The 21383-nt window shown below is 44.3% G+C and overlaps 1 protein-coding gene across 7 annotated transcripts in view; it reads left to right on the top strand.

The window, feature by feature from the left end:
* PAFAH1B1 (platelet activating factor acetylhydrolase 1b regulatory subunit 1) overlaps positions 1 to 21383 on the top strand; it is a 253167-nt gene that overhangs the window by 35652 nt on the left and 196132 nt on the right. The window contains exon 1 of one of the 7 annotated variants that reach the window (XM_029612507.1): positions 20958 to 21013. The exons of the other annotated variants lie outside the window; for them this stretch is intronic. The gene's annotated coding sequence lies outside the window, so the exon portion shown is untranslated. Of the gene's footprint in view, positions 1 to 20957; positions 21014 to 21383 lie in introns of those variants that run through there. 7 annotated transcript variants of the gene reach the window in all.

Here is a 21383-nt window from a genome sequence, read left to right as displayed (position 1 = left end):
GATCAGGGGGGATGGGGGTACCGGATTTGCAACGTTATTGGATTGGATTTCCGGGGATTCCAACTTCATTGTCCTACTAGTGGAACAAATATTAGTACCCCCCTCTAGATTTATACTTTGTACTCATGTGCCCCAATAGGGATCTGGCTACTATGGTAAGGCAGGACCCGCTCATAGCACCCCTTCGTCACGCTTGGCGATTCCTGACTCAGCAGCTGGGGATTCCCGCTTATAGTGTGTGTTTGGCACCTATTATGGGCAATCCTCATTTTACCCCTGGCTTTCAATCCCGTGTATTTCGGGACTGGCAGGTAGCAGGCATCACTATGTTGGGCCATGTGACGGACGCCTCCGGTGTGCCCTTTTCTTTTGCGGAGCTTCAAAATATGCACAGGCTGCCTGGAACTCATCTATTTGGCTATATGCAGCTCCGTCACTATCTCACTTCGATCCCTGCTTCCTATAAAGATCCAGCCCACCTTCATGCCATTGAAGGTTTTTTCAAGCTGGGTGACCCGCAAGGGCCTTCTCTATCTGGCTACTACCAGGGACTCTTCCAGGGTTTAACTATTGATGCCTTTACATGTGTGGTGGAGCGGTGGAATCGAGGTGGGGTGTTCCAGGTACCCATTGGAGTATTTAAGGCTTGTATGAAAACTTTGACTCATATTACAAGTAATATGTACTATAGAGAGATGCAAATTAAACTGCTCTATCGGGCGTATATAACCCTGCAAATTGCCTTTCATGCTAAGCTAACGCATACTGCGTCCTGTTCCCGGTGTCAATGCTCCCTTGGAAATTTATCCCATATTTTCTGGGGGTGTCCGGGGATTCTACTATTTTTATTTTATTTATTTAAGGCTTTTATATACCGACTTTCTTGATACAGATCAAATCAACTCGGTTTACATCAAACGAAGCAGAACTATAACCAACCATATAACAAGAGACAATTTGAAGGAGCATAAAAGTTACATTCTAACAAGGTTGCCTTAACTGGGAGAAGGAAAAAAAAGAGGGGGAGAACAAAGATAAATTACTATTTTGGGGGAAGATTGTGAGGTATCTGCGGAGGTTGTTGGGGATTGATCTTCCTCTTTCTCCTTATGATTTTATTTGACTGCATTCCCCAGACCCCTTGTTAGAGGCATGGGGCAACGCTGGTTTCTGCAAAAGGCCTTTGCAGTGGGAAAAAAGGTTATTTTACTCACTTGGAAGGAGGTTGACAATCCCTCCTATTGGTTGTGGCGGATTCACCTACACCGCATGATGCAAATGGACAATGTAGCCTCCAAGAAGTGCCCTCAATGTCGACGGTTCCTTCAGATTTGGAATGGATACTTACAAGCTTTACCGCACCGGGCACATAGCCTGATTCTCAATTGCTGACATGGATTTTGAACAGGCTTGCTCGCTTACTCCTGGACTTTACCAAACATGGACTATACTGAGCTAGGACTTTTGTTGTGGGCCTTGGGGAGGGGGTTGGGGGGGTAACTTAAGACTTGATATTGTATGATATTGTTGTTACATTGGGTGCTGATGGAATTGAGGATATAGAAGAAACCATATGTCTCTAATTCCCTTTGTACTGTTATCTATTTCCTTCAATAAAAAACCGTTTTTCTACTAAAAAAAAAAATGGTGTGGCTGAAGATGGGCTCATACGCCTCAACAACTTCGGCGCATTCTTCGCTGGGACCGGCGAAGAAAGGACAAAAAGTGTTGCTGAAGAGGGCTTCTACCCGAGAGACCCTCTCCCCGTCGATCCAGGCGCCAGGCCCAGGTTTGACAAATCTATGGGGCCTCAAAAAAGAACCGGGGTGCCGGCTCTGGAGCCACACAAGCATCAATCGGGCCACAGGGACCTGTTCCTGATTGATCCTGCTCCTTGGCATTGACGCAACCAGGGTACCAGATGCCGACGCTCCATCCTAGATTAACGAAAGCTCAACAAATATATCCAGAAGGAAAAGTTCAAGATGACCTCTCTCAAGAACATCCGGTGGAGTGCACTGTTAACCCGCGATTGGATGCGCATTTGATGCGCTAGCTTTACCCCTTATTCAGTAAGGGGTAATAGTGCGTTGAAAATGTGCGTCCAACTCTCCCAAACCTAATAGCGCCCGCAACATGCAAATGCATGTTGATGGCCCTATTAGGTATTCCTGCGCGATTCAGTAAGTAAAATGTGCAGCCAAGCCGCACATTTTACTTTCAGAAATTAGCGCCTACCCAAAGGTAGGCGTTAATTCCTGCCAGCGCCGGGGAAGTGCACAGAAAAGCAGTAAAAACTGCTTTTCTGTGCACCCTCCGACTTAATATCTTGGTGATATTAAGTCGGAGGTTCAGAAAGTTAAAAGTAACTGGCGAAGATTTAGGAATTGTTGCCAAGGCTAGGTCAGGAAATATCTTTACATTAGAATCATAATACGTGATAGGATATTTCCTAAAATAAATTTTCATGATTTTATTTACTTCATAATTTGTGACCAAAGAAATTAACAAAGTTCCCTTATCAATAACCACTAATTCTGAGTTTTCTAAGAAATTTGTCAAATTACCTTGGAAAGGAACATTTATCATACTTTTTACTTATCACTAGGAATAATAAGTATTTACTATAGGCATATCCATATCAGAAAATCCCAAAACGTCTGCAAAAAATTTAAGTGTAACATATGGAGTCTCTCCTACTATACAGGGAAAATTCAAGACACGCAAATTTAAACTCTTCAAATTATTTGAGTGTCTCCATATGTCTATCCAATCTTAGACTGTCTTTAGCAACCACAGCTTTGAATTCTTGTCTTTTCTTCCTTTTCTAACAAAGAAACCCTCCTGTTTGTCTCAGGCAATTTAAGTTCCATAGCAGATATATCTTGAAGTTGTTTTACGTTGGCTTGGTTTTAATGTTTGATAAGCATTTTTCATTTTCAATCTAAACCCTACCACCAAATCCCAGAGACCTTGTAGGGTCACAACGGCGGGATAAGTGGGGGAGGGGGGGGGGGTCGCCTCCAGGTTTGCCGGTATCGCTGCTCTCTCCCCTACCTGCTTCAACGCATGGTGGAAGACCTACAGTATTGTCTCCGGCTGGTTGTTCCGGCATCTGCAAATCTCCCGCGGTAACCTCCACTCTTCCTGCGGGTTCTGCGATGCGATCCACAGCCGGTGATGGAATCATCCACAGCGTCTCCGGGCCAGCGCTCCCCTCAAGCACGGGGTTGTCCCCGGATCAACTCCACCATCTCCTCCATCGTCCCTCTGTGCCGGCGGCCTCCTTTGATCGGGACTCAGCGACACTTCCTCCAAGAGTGCGAGAGGTTCTCCCTCGCCTCTATCAATTGAATTATTCAAATAGATTAAGGACATAAGACCTGAAGTACAGAAATAAAATAAACTTCACATTGTTTACTCATAGGATTCTCAGGGCTAAGCTCATACCCAACACGCGTTATGAATGGCTTAATACTATATGGGTTCCAAGAGTTGGCCTCAGAGCAGAGAATGTAAATATACATGTTGTAAGTGATATTTTTGCCTCAGACTGAACCTTTTTATTTTTTTGTTTGTGTTTAATGTATTCTAAAGGCATAATTTTTAATTGTGTTTTGAGAGGGTGTGACTGTGGAGCACAAGTCTCTTAAGGGGGAGGGTGGAACCAGCAAGCAATATGCTTGGTTTTAATTTTAAAATTTCTACATGTGCTTTATGATAGCAAGTGCAAAGTCTATGGGTGTGCAAGAACCCATGGTTCTGGTTGCCCCCAGATTTTCAAAGAGAAACTTAGTTTGCAGTTTCCCTAGTCTCTTACATTAGGTATATTGGATATGTCTGATATTGAATCTTCTGATCTATCCATAATATACAGATAACATTATTTTCCATGCTCATTATTCCAGTATTAGAAAACTTAATTTAAATATGATGAATATTTGACTCATGGAAATATGTCTTGTTTGAATCTTCTGATTGAGTTTTATTGCAGGTAATAAATAGCTAATAGCCTCATCTATATGGAATTTGCATGTGATGAGCACTATTGGATGCACGTTTTGGACAAACTAATCCCCGTATTGCATAGGGTATGTCTAGCGTGTCAATCACATCCAACCGCGTGTTATGTGGTATGCTAACCTGAGCGCCTGATGCTGCATCGGCCCATTTATGCCTCTTTAGGGCATCTTTTCAATGTTGTGCACACTGCTTGTGTTGTGCTGATGTGTGGGTGGTGGTTTGTTTGTATTTATTTATTTTAACTCTTACTACATTTGCATATCATTAACTTACTGCCTCTGGAGGTAACTAATTTTTCAGCCTGTGAGTAAAGAAAATATACTAAAATTTAACTTTTTTTTTTACTCACATGTTTACATCAGCCCTTTTGAACTACTGTAACAATGAGCAGAGCCACAATTTATTTCTCCAAAAAACCCCCAAAACTGAAGCATGCTAAGGGGTCCGGATGAGCCCCTTGTGATTTCTCCCCAGCCACTGGCTGAATAACTGTTTTGTGTATATACACAAAGGGGGCTTTGTGTTCAGTTATGTGCACTGCTGGACCTTTTGCTCCTCTGTCTTCCTTTTTCTGTCGTAGTTAGAGAATGTCCTATTGGATTGCTGGTTGCTACCATTGTAGGTCTTGGCCAGGCTATTTCTGCTGCTTCAGTGTTCTGAAAGATCCTGTTTAACTTGCTTGTTTTCATTCATGGACTTTTCAACTGATTTCTTTCTCTTTGCTGCAACCTTGGACTCTTTTTGAATCATATTGTGGAATGGAGCTTGTGGTTCTGTTACAGAAAACAGAGTATAGTTAAATGGTCTGTTTTCACAGTGGAGAAAGGTAAACAACGGAGTGCCTCAAGGATCTGTACTAGGACTGGTGCTTTTTAATATATGTATTAATGATCTGGAAAGGGGCACTATGAGTGAGGTGTTTAAATTTACGGATGACACACAATTATGCAGAGTGACTAAATCTCAAGCACATTGTGAGAAATTGCAGGAGGACCTTGCGAGACTGGAAGACTGGGCATCCAAATGGCAGAAGAAATTTAAGGTGGACAAGTCAAGGTGATATAAGAAAAAATAACCCTTGCTATGGTTACATGGTTAGGTTCCACTTTAGTAGTTACCTAGATCTCTTTCCTGGGTGGTATCATAGTGGATAACACATTGAAATCGTCAGCTCATGTGCTGTGGCGGTCAAAAAGCAAACAATGTTAAGAATTATTAGGAAGGGAATGGAAAATAAAATGGTGGATGTCATAATGCCTCTGTATTACTCCATGGTGAAACCAAACCTTGAATACTGCTTGCAGTTCTAGTCGCCGCATCTCAAAGATATAGTTGCACTGTAGAAAGTAAAGAGAAGGGTGACCAAAATGATAAAGGAGATGACATGGCTCCCCTATCAGGAAAGGCTAAAGAGGTTAGGGCTGTTTAGCTTGGAGAAGAGATGGCTAAAGGGGGGATATGATAGAGGTCTACAAAATCATGAAAGGACTTGAACAGGTTAATGTGAATCAGTTATTTTACTTTTTCAGATATATAAGGACTAGGGAAAACCCCATGAAGTTAGCAAATAGCTCATTTAAAACCAGAGAAAGTTCTTTTTCACTCAATGCATAATTAAGCTCTGGAATTCATTGTTACGGCAGTTAGTGTAGCTGGGTTTAAAAAAGGTTTGGATAAGTTCCTAGAGCAGAAGTCCATAAATTGCTATTAATAAGGATTAGTAGCTTAGGATCTTTTCATTTTAATGTTTGGGTACTTGCGACTTGGTTGGCCACTATTGGACACAGGATACTGGGCTTGATGGACCCTTGGTCTGACCCAGTATGGCATATCTTTTGTTCACATTAGGAGTCAGGAAAAGAATCTAGGTCTCATAATTGAAAATAAGTTGAAATCTTCTGCTCAGTGTGCAGCAGCAGCTAAGAAGGTAAATAGAATGCTAGGGATTATTAGGAAAGGAATAGAAAATAGAATATAATGCCTCTCTATCGCTCCATGGTTCGACCTCAACTTAAGTATTGTGTGCAGTTCTGGTTACCACATCTCAAGATATTGCAGAAGTAGAAAAGATACAGAGAAGGGCGACCATGATGATAAAGGGGATGGAACAATTCCCCCTACAAATGAAGGCTAAAGAGTCTAGGACTCTTCTGCTTGGAAAGAGACAAATGAGGGGAGATGAGAGATCTATAAAATGAGTGGAATGAGTTAATCAGTTTACTCTTTGAAAATTAGACCGGGGGGACGACACAATGAAGTTAGTAGGTAGTACATCTAAAATTAATAAGAGAATATTTTCTTACTCTATGCATAATTAAGCTCTGGAATTTTGTCAGGGAATGTAGTGAAAGCTATTAGTGTAGCTGCATTTTTTAAAAAGGTTTGGACAAGGTCCTGGAGGAAAAGTCCTTTAACAACTATTAAGGTAGATTGCAGAAATCCACTGCATGTTCTTGGGATAAGCAGCTTGGAACCTATCTACCCCATGGGATCCTGCCCAGGTACTTGTGGCCTGGCTTGGCCACTGTTGGAAGCAGGATACTGGGCGTGATGGAACCTTGGTCTGACCCAGAAAATCAAGTCTTAAGTTCTTATGTTATGACTACCCCCCAGAATCAGTTCTTATCTTATTTCAAGGTGCCCAACAGGTGGATTAAGGTGATGGCAAAAAGCAGATGCTTGAATGCATAGGGAGAGAAATGGTCATCAGAAAATGGGAGGTAATATTGCTACTGTAAAAGTCCCTGATGAAACCCCATTTTAATATTGTGTATAATTCTGGACACCAACTTCAAAAGGTTGTAAACAGGGTGGAGTTTGTCCAGAGGATGGCCACTAAAATTGTCAGTGGTCTCTATTGTAAAGAAACGGGGATGGTCTTAAATTTAAACATGTATACCCTAGAACGGCGATTCTCAACCAGTGTGTTGCAACACACCAGTGTTGCTAAGCACCAGCAGGTGTGTTGCGTCTCCCAGTGTTCCACTGCCCCGTTATACTTTCCTTCTCCCTTTTTCCAGCCCCCATGGGCCAGTTGGAAGCCTCCTTTCGTCCTACTCCCACTGCCCAATGGGAAGCCTCCTTCATTCTTCCTGTCCCCATGAAGCCAATCGGAAGCCTCCTTCCTTCTATCTGCTAGTGGAAGTAGAAGGAAGGAAGCATTTGATTGGCCGATGAGGCAGAAGGGGCATCACATAGTCGTGGGGTGGGAGGAATGTCAGTGTCTAACTCTGAAGCAAGGCCGCCACGGGAGCTCATCCCCGTGGCAGTGAAGAGGAAATCCCAATCCCGAGCAAGCAAAGCCGCCATGGGAGCTCATCCCTGCAGTGACAGAAGAGGTTTTTAGTGAGAGCTGGTGTCTGTGGGTGCGAGAGCATTTGTGTGATTGAGAGAGAGATTGGTCAGGAAGATGACTAGTGTAAGAGACAGAGACTGGTCTTGGGGTCTAATTGGGGGTGTGTGTGTGACTGGTTGTAAGCGCTAAGGAAGAGGAGAGGACTGTGAGGACAGAGCTTCAGCAGCCCTTGCTGCTTCTGGTGAGTGCTATTGGCCTGGAAGGGAAAGGAGTAAGAGTTGCTGGAGAGGGTAAGTAAAGGTGGCTTTTTAAAACTTATTTTTCTTGATTGACTGCCATTTAAATTATTGGGTATTATGCGATGTCTGCTATTTTGAAATTTTATTGATATTTGGAAATGTTAATAATATTTTAGTTTTTAATTGTTGGATGTTATTCTTTTCAGAGGCTGTTTTGTAACATTTATTAGTAAAACTTTACAATTATTTCTGTGTGGGGCTCTATAGCAGCTTGGCTTATTCTGTTTTCCTAATAGGATGTATATTAGTGTTTAGGGCCTGGTTTAATAGTTGTAGTGTTGCCTCTTCTTAGGGTAGTTACTGTTTTGAGTGTTCCATAATACAGGTGTAACTTTGTGCGGGTTAGTTTGTATGTATTATTGCAGATCCTGGGACTGTTAGGTGCTATATTTCTCTTTCCATTTCTCCAGTTTGCACTGCATGCGGAGTGGCTTTTTTGATTTTCCATTTCAGTTTTCTCCATATTTTCTCGTCGATAGCAGGAATGAATTAGCCATGCTGTCCTGGGATCTGTCAATCAGGTCCGGGAGGCGGAGCTTGACAAAGCAGAGGTTAGCTTTTTTGTTCCTCTGCGGCTGCGCGTGGGTTCCCGCGCAGGAAGTACAGATTCTCCTCAGTCTGTTCTTTCCGCGCGCGGGATCGCACGCGGAGCTATTCTCTCCTCATGTCGAAATCGGGCTTCAAAAGCTGCTGCTGTGGAAAGGTGATGTCGGTCACGGACAACCATGACCGATGTTACCGCTGCCTCGGCAGCAGTCATGACGTTCCGAATTGTCAATTTTGTGCGAAAATGTCTCCGAGCCAAAAGACAAAGGGCCTATCGGCTCCAAGAGCTCTTGAGCACCTCGGAACCCTCAGATGTCCACTCTTCACCAGGACCGGTGAAGAAACTAAAATATTCGACCCCACGATCAGCAGTCTTTGATCCGGCTCAGCAGGTACAAGGGAAACGGCGCTGTAAGTCCCGAACTTCTAGCCCCTTCTAGCCGAGACCAATTGCCAAATAGGGAAAAAATGGCGCCAGAGGTCTTAAGCCGTGACAAGGCGCAGACAAAAATATCTAGGTCACATAGACCAGGGAAACCACGGCGCCATGAAACATTGCGCCATGTGCTGCAGACGTCTTCTACGGCGCAAAAGTCTTCCCACCGTAGGGGGGAAAAAGACCATACGGCGCCGAAGAAACAATCACCGGCACGGGAAAGGATCCAAAAGCCAGCGGCACCGAGTACGGCACGGAAGCATCTGACGCCGGGTACGGACCAAAGGCCAGCGACGCCGAGTACGGCGCGGGAGCCTACGGCGCGGCAGCCATCGGAGCCGAGTACGGCGCGGCAGCCATCGGAGCCGAGTACGGCGCGGCAGCCATCGGCGCCGAGTAAGGCGCCTCAATCAACGGCGCCTCCTATGACACCGGGACCGACTTTGGCGCAGGAGCCATCGTCAAAGAAGCAGTCAAAACCTTCGGCGCCGAAGCGGACGCAAAAACACCAAAGTTCCAAAGAAAAACAAAAACCAACAAAAATACCATCTCAATTGGTATCAATTGAACAGTCTACGGTGCGTTCAACCACAAGGTCATCTGAGACGTCTAACAGACATACCTCAAAATCAAAATTAACATGCCCAAAAGGGGCTTTCATCTGTGAACCTACGGGAAGAAGACCAGAGTTATACTCTTTGTCAGGCAAAGAACAACTCAGTGAACAATCTCGCAAGCGAAAACGAAGCTCCTCATCAAGAGACTCCAGAGATAGACGATCATCTTGCTCTCATCAGGAGTTACGGAAGTCACACCAGTCAAGACCAAAACACCAGGTACATGGGCATAAATCTCATCATAGACACCATGATGGCACAAAAGGTAGCCCAGACACTTCCAGATCGTCCTGGAGATCCCAATCACGAGAGACACAATCTCCAATTTATGTGACATCGTCTCAAGCATCTTCCCCGTCAAAACCTTCGGACGAAGGAACACATTGGACCAAACCAGCTAAGAAACAACAAAAGCCAGATTTGCCACAAGCTTCTAAAGATGCCTTTTGGCAATTATCGCAATCCTTGGCTGGTTTTTATCGCACGTTGGAATCATCCTTTGCGTTAGGAAAAGCACCCTCTGATACTGAAACACAGCCAAAGTCTCCTCCTCTGAAGACCGGAACAGAAGACGCACCAACCTCGCCTGAGGGGATAACTCCACAACCCTCCCCAGCACGTTCCACCGTGCCGGAACCATATGACTCCATTACTGATTCACCCAATTCGTCAACAGGATTTCCCTCCGACGTGCCAGAAGGTCAACAAGAGCCTTATTCGCCACCTGAGGACCTATCTTACCCTCGCTTTTTAGAGAAAAAGGGTAATATACTCCAATTACAATTCCAAAAGGAACCTGACCCCAGGGCTGAAACCCTTGGGTTATTAAAAATATTCGATGTTCCGGGGGAACCCACCACACTTCCTCCCCATGATCTCCTACATCGGCTTTTACTTAAGTCATGGGAGACTCCACAGTCAATACAACCAGTGTCACGGAAATCTGACATCAAATTCCGCATCAAAAAGGAAACCCCTTATGCGCTTCCACAATTGCAGCACGAATCAGTAATAGTGGAATCCGCAATGCAAAGATTTAAAAAATCAAAACTTCATGCCACCTACCCCCCCAATAAGGATCATAAATTCCTAGATGAGATGGGTAGAAAAATTTATCAAAACGCCATGCTGACTACACGTATTATGCACCACCAATTTTATATGGTGCAATACATGTACGAGTGTATCCAGGCCACAAAGGGCTTACTAGCCACAACGCGTGAACAAATGCCCCAGACACTACATGATATGGAGGAATGCTCTAGGCACCTCCTCCGTTCAGTATACGAGGGCATGGAAACATCATCAAGAGCTTCAGCGACTGCAATAGCAGCACGTAGGACGGCGTGGCTTCGTTCAAGCTCTATAAGAGAAGACGTCCATGAGAAACTAGCCAATCTTCCTTGCACCGGAGAGCATCTATTCGGTACTAAACTACAGGAAGCGGTGGGGAAACTGAAGGAGGAAGCTTTGGCAGTACAGTCGTTGCAGTTCCATCCGACGTACCAAACCTCAAGGCGCTTCTACCAGTACCCTCGTAGATCCTCATATGGACGAAGATCATATAGGTCGTACCAGGGATATCGCCCTCAAACCTATCCTAATTATCAAAGACAACCACAACATCAACAGCCTCAACTGCCACGTAGAGGCAAACCACGGGCACAACGCCAGCAAAACCAACAACAGCCTGCGGCCGCCAAGCCGGCACAATCTTTTTGAACCTAATGCCACTACCACAACCGTCACCACCGCCAGGGAGGATCCAGTCTTGTCTACATATGTGGAACCACATAACATCGGATCAATGGGTTCTGGACATTGTAAGCCAGGGGTATCGTTTACACTTCCAAACAAAACCAACCCTACCCCAATTCGCATCTACAGGAAATACGAGGGCTCACCCACAACTCCAACAGGAGATAACCAATCTTTGCCAATCAAGTGCCATTGCGCTCCTCTCCAGGATCCACCACAATCAGGGATTCTATTCACCCTATTTCCTGATTCCCAAGAAGTTGGGGGGCCTGCGACCCATCTTAGATCTCAGAGAGCTCAACAAATTTCTAGTAAAGGAGAAATTCAAGATGGTATCGCTGAAATCAATCCTTCCACTATTACAACCCAACGATTGGATGTGTTCCATCGATCTGAAAGATGCTTATACTCACATTCCAATTCACCCTTCTTCTTGGCAGTACCTATGTTTTCGTTACAAACACAGACATTACCAATACAGGGTACTCCCCTTTGGGTTGTCAGCGGCACCCAGAGTGTTCACCAAATGTATGGTAGTGGTGGTGGCACATCTCCGAAAACAGGGGATGACTATATTCCCATATCTGGACGATTGGTTAGTAGTGGCTCAGACCAGGGAACTACTACTATCCCATCTACAACAGATCCTTCAATGCCTGCAGCAATTAGGACTAGTAGTCAATTTTCAGAAATCTCAACTCCAACCGACGCAGCAACTCCAATTTATAGGAGCATACCTGGACACTATACAAGCCAGGGCATATCTGCCGCACGACAGACAACTGCAGTTAGGACAGCTCTTACAGAGTTTACGGACGAAACAAGTAACAGCGGCACGCCAGGTGCTAGTAGTCCTCGGCCACATGGCAGCCGCCAATTTCTTAGTCCCCAATACCAAATTACACACAAGAAGGTTACAGTGGGGACTCAAACGACAGTGGAAACAACACTCGCAACCTCTCTCGCAACCAATCAACCTTACCAAGGATATGAAAAAAGACATCTCTTGGTGGCTCCTGCCGTCAACACTAGTGAAAGGAGCTCTATTTCAACCACCCATTCACAACGCAGTCCTAACCACAGATGCTTCCCGGAAAGGATGGGGGGCACATCTGGAGGTCTACGAAACGCAGGGCCTGTGGACGTTACCAGAACAAACTCTACAGATCAACCTGCTAGAACTTCGAGCCATTCGCCTAGCCTTACAAGCATTCCAGACATTCTTGCGCGGTCGCAGAATTATGGTGTATACGGACAATCAAGTGGCGATGTTCTACATCAACAAGCAGGGGGGCTCGGGATCCTGGGCACTATGCAAGGAAACATTGCAGATTTTCCAGCTAGCACATCAGCAGAGCATGCACCTACAAGCGACGTATCTACCCGGCATAGTAAATACAAGAGCGGACAGATTAAGTCGAATTTTTCATCCCCACGAGTGGACCCTCAACGCAGAAGTAGCGGTACAAATATTCAACAAATGGGGAACGCCAACAATCGACCTGTTTGCTACAGAACACAACACACAACTTCCCCAGTTTTGTTCAATACATCCAAGTTCAATCAGAACAGCGCAAGATGCCTTTCTGATTCCGTGGTCACAAGGCCTTCTTTATGCCTTCCCACCCATTCCCCTCATCACCAGAACTATTCAAAAATGCATAGCCGACAGGGCACAAATGATACTTATCGCCCCGGCCTGGCCACGTCAACCATGGTACAGTTACCTCCTTCGCCTCTCCAAAGAAGATCCGATCCGGCTCTCGTCCCGGTCGGACCTTCTATTTCAGGATCAGGGGACCCTACTTCATCTGCTACACTCTTCCCTCCACTTGACAGCCTGGAGACTGACAGGTGGTTACTAACACAACAGAAAGTATCCTATAAGACACAACTTATACTTCTAGAATCCAGAAAACCCTCCACTAGATTGAACTACAGTTATAAGTGGAAAAGATATACCACCTGGTGTACATTAAATCACATCTCTCCGGTGGATTGTACACCTCACCAATTGCTGGACTATCTACATACCCTCTATGAGGTGGGATTAGCGACAGCTTCTATTCGCGTCCATTTGAGCGCTATTGCGGCATACCATAGACCTTATAATAATGTCACAATAGCAGCTCATCCTCTTCTCGCTCGCTTCTTGATGGGAATGTTACACATTAGACCACCTTCCAAGAAACCAGCGGTTCCGTGGAACATCAATATAGTCTTGGAACAATTGATGCATTCCCCATTCGAACCCATGGAATTAGCACATATTAAATACCTAACCTGGAAAGTGGTATTTCTGGTCGCAATCACGTCAGCGAGACGTGTTAGTGAACTTCAGGCACTAGTACACTACGAACCGTACCTACAATTCTTCCATCAAAAGGTAGTCTTGAGAACACATCCATCCTTCCTACCTAAGGTCATTTCCCAGTTTCATATTAATCAAACTCTAGACCTGCCAACTTTTTTCCCAAAGCCACACGCCAATAACCGTGAGGCATTACTGCATACCCTGGATTGCAAACGAGCGCTAGCGTATTACAGAAATAGAACGTCGAACTCTTCACGACCGTCGCAACTGTTTCTGTCCTTTGATTCCAACAGACCAGGTATACCGGTCACAAAACGGACTATAGCAAGTTGGATAGTACAATGCATCCAGTTCTGCTATACCAAGCAGAACATACCTCTACTTCAAAAGCCAAAAGCACATCAGACACGTGCCCTTTCCACCTCCTGGGCACACCTCAAACATGTTCAGCCCATAGACATATGCAAAGCGGCAACATGGACTTCCCTACATACGTTTACAGCACATTACTGCTTGGATCAGCAAGTCTCAACGGACACGCAGCTAGGTCAAACAATCCTACAGTCCACAACAGCTGACACCAAGTGATTGCCACTACCTAATACACGTTAACAGAACAAATAAATTAAACGTGATGGGAGCTTGTGACTCCCAGGACAGCATGGCTAATTCATTCCTGCTATCGACGGGAAAAAACAAGTTTGCTTACCGTAAACGTTGTTTCCGTAGATAGCAGAATGAATTAGCCATGCTGACCCACCCTCCTCCCTGGCAATCACCAATATTACTCAACCATTAATGCTTAATCACAGACTGAGGAGAATCTGTACTTCCTGCGCGGGAACCCACGCGCAGCCGCAGAGGTCCGGGAGGCGGAGCTTTGTCAAGCTCCGCCTCCCGGACCTGATTGACAGATCCCAGGACAGCATGGCTAATTCATTCTGCTATCTACGGAAACAACGTTTACGGTAAGCAAACTTGTTTTTATAATTTGTGGTTTTCTGAACTTGGTCAGTATTTTACTGTCTTTTAATAAGGAAGGCTTGTGCCTAGTAGTAAAGGGAGTTTGTTTTGCTTTTATTGAGATATATGAACCAGAATATCTTTTTTTGTATGGCGAGTTGTACAGGATAATGCCCTAGATCTGCTCTGCACTCATTGCTGGGGGTTGAGGGGATTCCTGTGGATGCAGAATACATGTTTATATTTATCCCCATGATGGTCACATGTTCAGTGTGTCACGCATATGAGAACCATCTATCAGGTGTGTCCCGGCCAAAAAAAGGTTGAGAACCACTGCCCTAGAGGAAAGGCGAGGGTGAGATATGATATAGTAATTTAAATACCTCACAGGTATTAATGCATAGGAGGTGGGTCTCGCAACTCTGGAACCAGGGGGTCATGGGACAAGGGTAGATAGGAGTAATCTAAAGAAGTATTTCTTTACAGGAAAGGTGGCAGATATATGGAACAGCCTCCCAATGGAGATGTTGGAGACCAGGACAATATTTGAATTTAGGAAAGTATGATAAAAACACATGGGAACTCTGAGGGGAGTAATAGGGATTGTAGAACTAAAGTAAGTCCAAAATGGTGTAGGCTACGTCGCCTCATAGCCCACCATCAGCAAAATTGTTAGCTCCTTCTTCGACAACTCCAGACAAAGAATCCTTATGGGAGCCTTCTCATCCAGTCTGTTCCGGTGCCGGTTGCGGGATTTTAGCCACAAATTCCTGGGCTGACGATACTTCCTCAAGTCTGCGGGGATCCTTGGAACCAAATTTTCAACTTGACCGGGTACAGCACCGAGAAACGGACGCTCTTTGTAACTAGTTCAGAGCAGATCGGGTTAAAGGCTTTACGAAGGCCTGAGATGGGTAGAAAAATCTTGGAAAAGAAGGATTTTCTTATTATCAAATGTAAAGTCTCGGTCTTTTCGGTAGTGCTGCATTATAATCACCTTATGGGCATAGTTGACTAGGCGGGCGATAACTACTCTTGGTCTGGAGGAGTCTCCCTCCCTCGGCCCCATGCGATGCGCTCGTTCCAACAGGACCTTGGACTGGGCCTGTAGTTCTGGAACTCGTTTCCCAATCCAAGACGTCAAGGTACTTAGAAGTTCCACCTCCGGGATACTTTCAGGGAATCCAAACCGGAGATTTTCTCCTAGCTTGATTTTCCATATAGTCTATTTTTTCCTCCTGGGCTTTTGCTGTCGTTTTCAACACAAGCACTTGCCGCTCCAATGGACCGACATCATCCTCCAACAGGGTCGTTCTTCCCTCCAATTGTTCCACTTTTATTTTCAGTTTCTATCAGGGAAGAACGAACTATCGCAATCTGTTCCGAAATTTGATGCAGACATATATCTAGAGCCACAATCACTGCCTGGGATATTTTGTCTTATAAGGAAGGATTCCTCTCCTGATTGATCTCCTGCATCCAGAGATTACAGCACCATTTTAGCCTCAGGTGGTTTCTGCTTCTCCTTTTCTTTTCTCTGTAGTTTCGTAGCCATAATCTTTGTGAGAACGATATTGCACCTTTACAAAACGATGGGTGGCAGAGTCTGTCGTGTAAAAATAGTGCTTATTTCAAAAATAGCTTTGCCTTGTTGAAATAGTATGAGAGACAACTGGAGCCTGGTCTGTGTGTGACCGACCAAGCTCACTTCATCACGTGACCTCCCGGGATTGTTGAACTAAGCAATGTTTGGATGGCCAGACAAGATGGACCATATGGTCTTTCTGCCATCATATTTATAGGAAACAGACAAGATTTTGATATGAACACAGTCTCAGCATTATCTCAGGTATCCTGTGAGCCCGGTTTGATAGTGGGGGTAGGCGAAGTGTTCATTCACAAGATGCACTCCCACATTTGGGTACTCTTGGTTTCCAGGTTACAATTTACCCCTGCCCCTCCAGATGTGGGATTACCTTCAAGGTTTGGGGTCCTTGACAGCAGCCCTCAACCTGGTTCCCTGCCTGAGGAGTCATATGTACTTAGTTCAGAAGACACATTTCTTGAGGTGATCTCTACAGTCTCAGAATTATGAAATGACCCTTCCCCTCATGGGGTTGTCCAGTGGGGGAGTTTGTCTTAATGGCTTTCCACAGCGAACATTCTACAGGGCATAGAAATGGAGCCTGCCTCCGTAGGTCATTCTGATGCACGCAAGTCTGGTAGAATAGGGAGTGCATTGTCTGGAGCAGGTTGCTCAGGACATTTGGACACAGTTGAAAGCAATCTGGTCCATAAAGATGCTGGAGACCAGGGCTAATGGGCTAATTCTTTAACATTTCATCTTAATGTTCTGGGAGGCAGCAATTTGAGTCTTTTCAAACAGTGCCACGGCAGTGGTTTATGTGCACACAAGGGAGCACTCGGGTAGCTTGGGAAGCATACATTCCAGTAGTATGAGCAGAGAAGAATCTGTGAATCCTGTAAGCATTTCGCTAGTATGGAAAACAAGTGGACTTAAGTCTGCACACTTTGAACCCAGATTATTTTATTTAAAGTTACTTGTATCCTGCACCCTCCAAAGTTCAGGTGGGTAACACAAAAGCACTCATAAAATTGCATAAACAAAACAAATATAGGGGACTGGACCTGATGTATCCAGGAACCAGTGTGCCATTGTAAAAGAATTTCATCTTGCAGTTGTGAGAATTACCTGACTCTCAGTATTTGCCCTGACTGTGGATAGTGCCAGAGTTTGTTGGACGCCTCATGAGTTACTATACTCTGCTGTTTAGGTTTGACACAGGGTTATTTGAGGGCTTTCCTGGCTGCACTATCCTTTGTGTAGGAAGTGACATCAGAGAATCTCGTTCTCTGTCTGGCAAGGTTGCGTATAACCCATCTGTCTCAACTGGTCTAGCAGGATTCAGGAATAGGAAATTGAGTGATTTTAATCTGTTAATCTCACCATCTCTCCTATAGGTTATATGTGTGTGTGAAGTCTTAATTTCATAAGGCTTTAGGTTCAGGGACCACACCATTTTGGTAAGCCCTTCTCTGGACCACTTCCACTTTGTCTGAACTGAACATATTAACTTAGGCGGTATAATTACTTTTTTTTTTTTAAGATTTAAACATGATCTCAAGATTTTTTGGATTGCTGCTTATTCTGTATTCCCTTGGCTGTATTCAGTTTTTGTGGATGAAACTAAGATCTGTAATACACCTCCTAACCCCTCTGTAATACTGCTCACAAAAATGGTCAGTAGAACTGGCTCTGAGCACATCAAAGTCCCATATACAGGAAGGGATCTATCTCCAAGAAGTGGTGAGAGGGGTATGTTTATGAAAGAGGTGTGTGGCTGTGGGGAAACTGGAGGGGTTTGAAGGGGAGAGCACAGGGTTGCTTTGGAGATAAGAAAATTAGTGCTGAAAAGAGACAATGTGGAAGTCTAAGGCCCGCATGTGCCGTGGGACGTGCTCTGCTTGCAGCGAAGATGAAAGCCCCGGTGTGTCGTTCATGGCGAAGATGGAAGGCCCCTGTGTGCTGTGAACGGAGTGTGCTCCGCTCATGGCGAAGATAAAGGCCCCGGTGAGAGAGAGAGAGAGAGTGTGTGTGTGAAAGCGGGGGAGGGGGATGCTTGAGTGTGTGTTTCAGAGAGAGGGAGCCTATATGAAGAGATTGTGAAGGAGTGTGTATGTGTGAGATTGGGAGCTCGTGTGCATTTATTTCAAAACGTTCTATACTGGTATTAGTAGGTACATCATACTGGTTTACATCTGAACTGGGGTGGAAATTACATCAAACAGGTACAGGGGATGGGGCTACATAGAACAATGAAGAGAAATTAGCTGGAAAATGGCAAACAAGATTAGATTACAAGTAAACAATGAAACATAACTTTATACAAGCCTTTGTACATGGGTTCAGAATAGGTACTGCGTCAACAAAAGGTTGAAGGATTAGGGGATCTAATCAGGGTAGGCCTGTTTGAAGAGCCAGGTCTTTAATTTATTTTTAAATTTGAAGGTACAGGGCTCAAGTCAGAGGTTTGTTGGTAGAGAGTTCCAGCGGGTAGGACCAGCAATGGAGAATGTACGGTCCCTCGTAGAGGTGAGGTGTCCTTGAGGGATGGATGATACGTGGAGGGTTCCTTTGGTTGCTCTGGTGGGGCGGTTAGAGATTGTGAGGTGGAACGGCTCATCAAGCCAGTTGGAGTTATGTCTGTAGATGGATTTGTGAATGATAGTGAGGGTTTTAAAGAGGATACGTGAGGGGATTGGGAGCCAATGAAGGTCTTTCAGGATGGGGGTGATGTGATCAGATTTTCGGGCATTTGTGATGGTCCTCTCTATCACGTTCTGGAGCATTTGAAGCTGTTTTAAAGTGGAGTAGGGGAGACCTAGGAGTAGGGAGTTGCAGTAGTCCATTTTGGATGAGGGCCTGAATGATGGTACGGAAATCATGGGTATGGAGTAAGGGTTTTAGTTTTTTTCATGACTTTGAGCTTAAAGAAACCTTCCTTGAGAATTGCATTGATGTATTTTTTTTAGGTTCAGTTGCTGGTCGATCAGGACACCAAGGTCTCGTACATGGTGCTGAGCGGAGATAGAGCTATATGACGGGTCGTTTGTAAGGGAAGGTTTGGGGCTTTGGTGTTGGGATATGAAAAGCAGTTCTGTCTTTGTGGTGGTTAAGGCAAGTTGGAGATTTTGTAAGAAGAGTATTGATGGAAGCAAGGTATTTCTCCCAGAATTTTAGGGATTCGGAGATAGATTCATGAATGGGTATGATGGTTTGGACGTCATTGGCATATAGGTAGAATTTGAGACCAAGGTTGGAAAGAAGCTGGCAGAGGGGTGTGAGTTAAATATTGAATAAGGTAGATGAGAGGGAGGAACCTTGAGGAACTCCTTGGGATAGGGCGTAGTGACTGGATTCAGCTTTGCCTATTTTGATTGAAAATTATCTGTTGGACAGGTAGGATGTGAACCACTGGAGAGCTGAATCTGAGATGCCTATGGTCCGATAGATGGGCGAGGAGGTGTTTGTGGCTTATTGTATTGAACGCAGAGGAAATGTCGAGGAGGGCAATAATGTAGCAGTGCCCTTGGTCCATGCCTCTGAGGAGGTGGTCAGTGAGGGTGAGTAGAAGGGTTTCTGCGGTGGAAGTTCTTGCGAAAGCCAAATTGTGAAGGATGAAGTATATTGTTGATTTCAAGGTAGTCCATGAGTTGGGAGTTGACAACCTTTTCCATGATTTTGGAGATAAATGGGAGGTTTGAAATAGGACGGAAATTGGATGGGTCATTGGGGTCCAATGAAGGTTTTTTGAGCAGGGGTTTGACCACTGCATGCTTGAGTGCGTCTGGTACTATGCCTGAGGAGAGGGAGCAATTAATGATGTCAGCAAGCGGTTTGGTGATGGTGTTTGGAATAGTTAGGAGGGCTTTAGTGGGGATGGAGTCTGTTGGGTGGGATGCGGGTTTAATCTTTTTAAGAATTGAGGGTGCTAGCCTGTGTGAAAGGGTTGTGTATGTGTAAGGCAGAGCCTGTGTGAAGGGGTGTGAAAAAGAGACATAGGTAGCCTGTGTGAGGGTGTATGTGTGAGAGAGAGAGAGGGAGCTTGTGTGGGTATGTATGCAAGAGAGAGGGCCCTGTATGAGGGTGTGTGTGTATTAGAGGGAGCCTGTGTGAGGGGCTGTACTGAGAACTGGGTCAAACTCTGGGACTGGCAATAGAGTGGAAGGGGTTGAGCCTAGAGGTGGTGGAGTTGGGGCCTGAGAGTGCAAAGTGGCCAGGGGAGTAGGTACAGCGAGTGGAAGGGAAACTCTGCTCAAAATATTTAAAATTCTGCATCTCTAATAACTGTTTTCTGTATTAATTTAAAATGTAATTACTTAAAGACTGTCATGTAAATTTATTTTGACCAATATAAAGTTGTAGAATTTTACATTTTTGTGCACAGGAGTAGGAAATGGAGGTGTAAAGCACATGTGATGGTGATGAAGAGAAGTAACATGATAGTTAAATGGAAACTAAAGAGACAAGCAAGTGGAGAGAACAGACTTTCAATTAAAAAAGAAATCTAATCTTTTACATACAGTATAAATTGTGTATAATGAACAAGTGGTCTTGTTCAGTTCTGATTCATTTATTTTCTACACCTGATGTTTACAAGACCATTTGATCAGTCCTGTTTTTGACTTTTTTTTTTCTCCTTTTTGAAGGGAGAGGTTGGGAGCTGGTAACTTGTAATATTCATGGGGATGCAAGGAGGAAGAGCTGGAAGGGTGGGAAAGATAGATGAGAGAAGGTGGAAGGAATGAGATTTGGGAAAGTGTAATGCATGAAAGAGCTGAGTGACAAGTGGAACATAGAGGAGGGGAAGACCTTGTTTTTCTGCTATGCACATAAATTTCAGGGGCCCGTCTAGGCCTGAGCTTGTCTGGCTGGCCTGAATTTGATCTGGTGCTTAGATTTGAGCAAAACCTCACATCTATGATAGTGGTAGTGAGAATTTTTCCCATGGAGTGCAAAGTGTTTGCAGTGTGCTGGTTAGTGATGTTGCATTGGTTGCCAGCCATCAGATTCTAGAACACCCAGTGATCTCATAATCTGTTTCAATCATATATTTGAATCAGTTAAACTTTTTAAGATTTTGAGATATAATAAATGAAAATGGAGTAATACCGAAGAACAAAATGTGAAGCCTGTAAGATTAGAGCATTTTATAAATATTGGAAACATCACAAAAAAGGGTAAATACTTTTACGTTTTGTCAGTATATTCAGTTTCTAGTTTACTTGTGAAGCAGTTTGAAGTTGCCAATGTCCAGTGATAGTATTTAATTTTTATAAGCATGCAAATGACTTAAAACAATATATATAAAAACCTGACACATGTCTGTGAAATAAATGCATAAAGGGATACAACCCTGGTTAAAATATCCAAACGCCTAATTTCCTTTTCTACTGTACAAGGAGTTATTTTGTATTCAGCTCTTTGATCCTCAGTGTTTTGCCCATCAGCAAAAATGGATTGACTTCTTGATAGAGGTGTCAACGTAGTTTCCAAAATAAAGGCTAGTGGAGTAATATGAGAAATGACTTAATGCATAGAAATGAGAAC

Source organism: Rhinatrema bivittatum, chromosome 8 (assembly GCF_901001135.1).
Source record: "Rhinatrema bivittatum chromosome 8, aRhiBiv1.1, whole genome shotgun sequence".
NCBI lineage: Eukaryota > Metazoa > Chordata > Amphibia > Gymnophiona > Rhinatrematidae > Rhinatrema > Rhinatrema bivittatum.
Note: the sequence above shows the minus strand (reverse complement) of the source record. Positions and strands in the feature narration are given on the sequence as shown.